The sequence below is a fragment of the Ranitomeya variabilis genome, chromosome 2, assembly GCF_051348905.1.
Source record: "Ranitomeya variabilis isolate aRanVar5 chromosome 2, aRanVar5.hap1, whole genome shotgun sequence".
Lineage (NCBI taxonomy): Eukaryota > Metazoa > Chordata > Amphibia > Anura > Dendrobatidae > Ranitomeya > Ranitomeya variabilis.
This window is the reverse complement of record NC_135233.1, coordinates 935,724,875-935,732,726: the sequence shown is the minus strand read 5'-3', so window position 1 is coordinate 935,732,726 and position 7,852 is coordinate 935,724,875. Positions and strand designations below refer to the sequence as shown.

Genomic DNA, 7,852 nt, shown 5'->3' with positions numbered 1-7,852 from the left:
GAATTTGAGACTGGCTGCCGCCGATGCAAATTATATGCCTGAGTAGAGACTCACCTCAGGTTAACGGTACCATAATAGAAACCCGGGTATCCCCAGATTAAGTGTTTAAGAGCTTCTGTTATATCTATATGTATTGTATTGTGGGTTTTGATCAAATTATACTCAGGGTGCCATCCCAGGGGGTCCCATAATACCACCTCAACCGATTTACACCTGTTTTCTTAGTACCTTATTTGACCTTTTTTTAGGTAAATTTCTTCTAAAAACCTGAGTGTAATACACTTAAAGTGGGAACTTTGGAATTGGCACATTGATTTCAGCCCTGGCTGAATGATTGTAAATAATAGGGGAATCTCAGGCTGTTTCATACAATATTGAATTTCACTTCAACCCCTATTACAGTAAAGGAAGAGTTGTTATTTCTGTCTCTGCCTCAGTTTGTGACTCACTGTATCTTATTCGGACCTCTGGTCATTACACAGTGCACAGAGTCATGAGGCTGTGGCAGAGCTGGCATAAGGACATGTGAGATCTAAGAAAGGTTCCTAATGAGTATAAATTATTGTAATTGCTTCTTGGCCTTCAAAAGGATCCCCTTCCAAGATCTCAAAAGATTATTGTAAATTTAATTCTTAACCAATACGATTCATTACAGCTCATCTTTATACATGACCCAACTTCTTTGAAAGTAGAGCGGGATATAAGAGTGTATCTGAAAAGGGATTAAATATACAGAATATTGATGGTGAGTAATCATTTCTGGAATGCTTCTTATATTATATTTTAGCTACCATTGCCTGTGATCAAAGGGAGCTAATATGGTTACTTTGTATAGATACAACGTTTAAAGGAGAGAAGAAAAATTGTCCAGCAGCTCACAGCTTAAAAGGGTAGTCTTATGTTACTATATTGCAATAATTAGTTAAAAAGTATTTTGAAAGTTTTAATTGACTTGCATTTTTCACTTTGCTATCATTCTGTTTCTACGTATGAGAACTTTTATCTTACATATTGCAAAGGTTGTTTCCAAGGAGCTTGGCCACCAGAGCCTCACCGACTAGTTACAGTTCAGGAAACCCATTAAATTCCATACTGCAGTTAGCTGTTCACCTCCCTCACCCTTCTTCTCAGCTCCTGAGCTGATATCAGTCCACTAAAATCACTAGTCTCCAGCCCCCATCATCAGCAGCTTCCAGAGCAGTTCTCTTAATTACAGCCATGTGCTTATTCAATGGCTCTATTATCTCTAGATGTAAATGTCGTGATAACAGTATAGGCTCTAGGATCACAACTATCATTCACGGAGGTGTGCCCACCCCCAAAGCAACCATGAAGTGAGACACCTGCATAGCTCACAGCTGCTCAAAACTTGAGAATATCTGCTTAAATTAACAGTTGCCAAACTAAATTATTTTTATTGCAGCTATACAAATTCTGCATCATGGTTGATGTCACATCTTTTATGCTGGAAGTACAGAAAACACTGATAATATGTAATCACTGTAATTAGACACTGATTGAGTCATTGTATCTAACTGTTTAGGCTCTGTTCACACCACATTTCAGTTTTTTCTATACTTCATTGTATAGGAATTTACTTTATATCTTTTTTCTAAAAGTGTTTTTTTTTTTTTTTTTAGAAAAGTATACTGTAGGTCTGATCAATATAAATATACAGTATTCACTGACAGTCACCTTATTGTAGGGTCACTTCAGAAATATTTTTTAAAAGTGTAGTGCAAAAATTTTAAGAAAATTGATTGTTTATAGGACAGGTGGCAGGAAAGTACTACGTATTTCTAGTCTCATGGAGCATATTTTTGCATAGTGAGACGTGTTGTGCCTAAGTGACACATTTTTTTAATCAAGATATTTTTATGCATTACCCCTATGGATAGCAAAGATTATACTGTTTAAGGGCTCATGAAGATGTTAATTTTTCACATACGAGTTATATCAATGTTTTTCATATATAGAGCCTATGGGGCTCACAAGTCAGTGTATTTTTGCAGACTGTGTAGTCCGCGCAGATTCATGGAGACATGAGCGATTTTGATTTGAATCACATAACAATCTCGCAAATGCAAGTCTTTTGGACTGTTAAAAAAAATTATAAAGCACTTTTATTACATCTGTGGGCTGTTCTTTACTGACTGTTTGATAGGAGAAGCTTGAGAAAATTCCATAATTTCTTTCGCATATGAGAAAAATTTATGAAACTCTGATGGTAAAAGCTGACCTAATGACCAAACTGATGAAAATCTGATCAAACTTGGACCATTTTTTGTAAATGAGAAAAATCACTGACCTAATGAGACCTTAGTATGTTTTCACATATGGCTCTTGAAAATATACTGTACTACAAGAGCACCATCTCCTGGTATAAGTAAATTACTACATCCTTCATAGAAGCAGTATATTGTATTGAACAAGAAGCCTATGAGTAGTTTAAGAAATTTTCTAACCATTCTTGAAATTTGGCAAGAAGAAAGGAAGTTTTATTTACCTCATTGAATTTCCACCGCTCTCCTGCTCTGGTGGTCTCCCAGAACTGCTGATATCCAACCCAATCAATCATCTGACCACTGAGGCCATGGACTGGTTAAAGGGTCAGGTGCAGAGAGTAATGCAGAAGAATGTCATTGCTTCTGATGGAAACACATCCCTATATGGGAAAAATGTAAACAAAACCCCATAAATGCTGCTACAGTTTTATTTTATTTTTAACTGAGCTCTAAAATAATAGGTTTGGTTTATTCTACATTTTGGAATTAATAAGACAATATCTTATATTTTTATGGATTTTTATGTGTTAATACCTTTGTATAATTAAAACAAATGGATGACTTTGTGCTATGTAGTTTGCTTTTGAAAATGAGCTTGGTGCGAGCATTAAACATGTAAAAATTCAAAATTACTATTCCATTCTGGAACTGCATAGCATAGCAGCACAGTCTACTCTGAACCGTTAATTTCCATTTTCTACTAATCAATATGTAAAAGAGGGTTTACCTCCATTTACCAATGGGAGTGTAGAAGCTGTTATATTGATGGTCAATTATTGGAGTTAGCAATCATAACATTTTCAGGTGAGCAACTCCATAACTCCCTCTCATCTGTACTTTTCCATATGTGTGCTTGTCAACTCCCTTATTTTCTTTTACTTTGTTGTGACATGTTACATGACATGTGACATGGTATTACCTTGTACTGATGGCGTCCCCTCACCCCGACGCGCGTTTCGCCTCCTGCTTCTTCCAGGGGCGTGCCGAGGTGAGGGGCAACCGTGCTATTTATATGAGAGGTGAATTTTTATGTTATTGGTCACTATATCATAGTACCATATAGGCCCCCTTCCTTTCTTCTCTTGGTTTTTTCCTTTTTCGGTGCCACGCACGATATTATTCCTTTTCTGTTTTACCTTAGGCATGTGCGCATGCGCAGTGTTTCCAGCCCTCTGTCGCTCCCTGAAACGCTCAAACACTGACATGCATTGCTGTTGCTTGCGTGTCACGGAGCGTCGACGGGAAGCGCGTCAGAATAGGGGCGGAGCCACGCGCTATGCGCCGCTACTTGCCAACGCCTGGAATATTCATCTCTAGAATGGTTTGTTAATTTTCTCCCTTGTCTTTTGGTGTCCCCTATGGTATTTTTGCTTTTTTATTCTGTGAATTTTAAACAATATCAATAAACATGTGATTTTAATTATGGGATCTCTTCGTTCTTCCCACTGAAATTGTGTGGAATTAGTGGAGTATAGTATTGTGAAGTGCCCCCTTTATTGTGTTTAGACATATATAGAGATTAATATTGTGCTGTTTGTTATAACAGAGTGTCTACCCAAAATGGATTTCAAGGCTAAGGAATTAACTTGGCGGTCAAAAGCTGATAGTATTTTTAAGTAGAATACCATTCACGTTTCGCAGGATGCCAATGTGGGATGCAGAGAACTATTGTTCAAATATAAAAATATTCTACATAAAAAAACAAAAATTTGGTGGAATAAAGCCTCATTGGAAAATTATTTAGGTAAGAGGATAATTCCCAGAGGCCTCAGGATACAATTGTATCCTACTTTTGACTGGAATAGTGACAAATTAACAACTAAATGGATGGACACTGCCTCCAATTGTTCACTGGACTTTATTAAAATAATAATTGAGCACAATACAGTTTGTTTGAGAGATATGGACAAAGAATTGGAGTCCACTTATAAACAGTTGGAGGCAGGTATGAGTAAAGAATCTCTGGAATCCTGGTTTAAAGAATTAGGGAAAGATGTGGATAAATGGGAGGAGGATGTCAGTGGTGGTAAATTGAAGAAATTCATACGGGATAACAAGGACAGGAAGATAGAAGCTACATCCCAACAAACAGGAACTGATACATCAGATGCATCAAGTATATCTGAAAGTGAGAGTGGGAGGTCCTCCAATGAAACTACCTACAATCGTGATTTTCATTTGAGGAGTGGTAGACATAAGTATGCAGACATATTTCATAAGCCCAAGGGACAAAGGAAACCAAGGGACACCATGAAGGTAATAAATTTGTCTAAACATATGTTGACAAACGCACAGATAAGTTTATTGGAGAAGGGGCTTACCTTTTCTCCTTCCTCTCATTTAGACCCCTTTACAGCGATAAAAGATTTAAATTTGTTTGCACGTAAGATTATTTTGAAGAAATTACATTTTAAACCGGTTGAGGGTGATTCGACAGTTTCAACTACAATGGAGGATAGCGAGGTGGTGGAAATCTTGGAATCTTTGGAGGCAGAACAACGGGAGGTTAGTATAATTCCATCCAATATGTTTGTAAAATCCAGGAATTTCCCAGCCCTTAATTTATGCCCGGCGGTGGAAGTTTTCACACGTCTAGTCAGTAATGAAATTCAAACTATGGCTCAGTCCCAGAGGTATAAAGACAATTTGTCTAAGGAAGAACGTGTGGCCCTGGATGAACTTAGAGGTTGGGAAGATGTTGTATACAAACCAGCGGATAAGGGGGGAAATTTGGTGGTTTGGCCAGTAGACATGTATGTAAGGCAAGCGCATAAGCTACTGAAAATGAAACATGCTACAAGCACGTGGTCTCTAACCCTACCCCCCTATTTCAACAGGAGCTGATTGGGATTTTGGAGAGGGCCTATGAGGATGGCCTAATTACAAAAACCTTTTTAGATAGGATTCGGGATTATCAGCCCAAATTGGCGACTTTCTACCTAATCCCCAAGGTACACAAGAATGCCCTGGACCCCCCCGGGCGACCCATTGTGGCCGGAATTGGGGGTCTGTGTGAAATTATTGCGGATGTAGTTGACTATTTTCTGAAATGTATCGTATCTACCCTTCCCTCTTTTGTTAGGGATACCACCGAAGCTTTGCAACGGATTGATCAGTTACAGTTGGAGGAAAATCAAATTCTAGTGACGGCTGACATCGAATCCCTCTACACTTCTATCCGGCACGATGATGGCTTGGCAGCCACAGCATGGTTCCTTAGAACAAGTAATATAGATAATCATTTGGCAGACCTGATCCTGATACTTCTTGAATTTGTTTTGAAACATAATGTCTTCATCTTTGACAAAAACATCTACCTCCAATTACAAGGTACGGCTATGGGGGCTTCATGTGCCCCCTCATATGCCAATTTATTTTTAGGAGCCTGGGAGAGAGACATCTTTTTGGGAGATAGTATCGCTGAGATGGGACAGGTCCATAGTTGGATGCGATATATTGACGACGTGATGTTTGTATGGGAAGGGAATGAAGAGGGTTTGGAGACATTAATGAAGAAACTCAACGATAACAACATTAATGTGAAACTCACTTTTAAATCAGGCAGAAGTTTGGAGTTCCTCGACATCTGGGTAGAAATTGCTACAGATGGTTCTGTGTACACAGATGTATTCAGAAAACCGACGTCTACCAACTCATACCTACACGCGGAGTCTTCCCATCCGGTGAGCACAATCAGAGGCATCCCAATAGGTCAGTTCCTACGCATTAAATGGATATGTTCTAACGAAGTTATGTTTGAGAAACAGTGCGAGGAACTGACTGGGAGATTTGAGGATAGAGGGTACAGTCGGAGAATGATTAGGAGGGGCTATAGAAGGGCTAAAGCCACCACAAGAAATGAGTTACTGTACACCAATAAGATCAGGGAGAAGAAGGATGATAAGCAGGTCTTTTTTATTTCCACCTATAATGGACAGTGGAATAACTTGAGGGATCTAATCAATAGGCACTGGAATGTTCTGCTAACAGATCCTATCCTGAAACAAGTGTTACCTCCAGCCCCACAATGTGTGGCTCGACGCTCGGCTAATGTGAAGGACTTGCTGGTGCACAGCCATTACAATGCTAAACGATCCTCCACCTGCGGTAATCTATCTCCGGGTTTCTACCCATGCGGGTTATGTAAAGCCTGTTTAAATTTGGATAAGTCTAAATATTTTTTTAATGCGGATGGTACACGAAGATATGACATTCGCAAGCATCTTACTTGTTCATCTAAAAAAATTATCTATCAGGCAACATGCCCGTGCGGGAAAATATATGTTGGCTTGACCACCAGAGAATTTAAACTTAGGGTAAGAGAACATATTCTAGACATCGAGAAGGCGGCAAGTGTCAAGGATGAAACATTGTTAAAAACCTTACCACGACACTTCAGGAGATATCACAAGTGTAAATCTCGGGGCTTAAGATTTAAAGCTATTGATCAATTAGATCTAGGAGTCAGAGGGGGTGATACGAGCAAGATGTTGGCACAATTGGAATGTCGCTGGATTTTTCGTCTGGGTGCTTTGAGCCCTGTTGGGTTGAATGAGAACATGGGATTCTCTGCATTCCTGTAAATTGGCATCTTTTTAGGGGTTGAGGGGTATATATTACTGTATCTGTGTTTTGCTTATTGTTTATTTTATAGTGTATATATATCTATGATTGCATATTTTAACATGTATTGTCTTTTATGTCCCTTTTTCAGTATATGAGAGGTTCTATTGGTTTTGATATATCTATGCAACCTTTGCTTCCCATGGAGTGCGTGGCTTAGGACATTTAGAGGAAACAAGGAGAAGGACTTATGAAGAAGAGAAGACCGTCCACTATTTACCCACATCATATATTTATTTATATTTTAAAGCTATATTGATACCTTTTAGTAACCTAAATGGCCCTTTATATGAGTATTTAAATGAGAGTATCTATTTATTTATTTATTGAATTATATTTATATATATATTTTATTTTACTATATTATATATTATTAGTATTACTAGGGGTATTAATTAGGTTGATTAATTGGCTTGTGATAGATTTATTCAAGTAACTGGATATTGTATGTCATAATAGCATTTGGGGGTTCTCAACACGGGGATAATAATAGTGTGGGTGTACTTAGATACTTACATGGATAAAAAACTATATGGATAGATTTATTACAATTCTTTTTATGTTGTTTTGGGCACGTATTCAGTATGTTAAGTATCCGTGTTGTTTGTTGAGTTTATCCTGAATGGGTAGGATTCCTATATGCAGGTTCACCTAGTCACCTCTTTATCCGCAGCACTTTGGCCACTATTACAAGATAGTATTTTTGGCACGTTGATACACTTAATGGGCAAGGATGTTCTGTGGGAACCTTATTTCGTGTATTCCCATTAAATATTTATTCTTTAATTGCACTTTGATTAATATTGTATTTATTTATACACCGCCACTTTCATTGCACAGTCACCAGCATTTGTCGGCACATCACTTTATATTTAGGTTTTTTTTTTTTATGTCATTGGTCACTATATCATAGTACCATATAGGCCCCCTTCCTTTCTTCTCTT

The 7,852-nt window shown here is 38.1% G+C and overlaps 1 long non-coding RNA gene across 1 annotated transcript; it reads left to right on the top strand.

Annotated features, from left to right (window-relative positions):
* Window positions 1-5,380: 5,380 nt before the first annotated feature.
* On the top strand, window positions 5,381-7,090 carry LOC143810039 (uncharacterized). Its single transcript, XR_013222616.1, has 3 exons — window positions 5,381-5,615; window positions 5,847-5,996; window positions 7,000-7,090. It is a non-coding gene; the product is annotated as an uncharacterized LOC143810039 (long non-coding RNA).
* The last annotated feature ends 762 nt before the right edge of the window (window positions 7,091-7,852 follow it).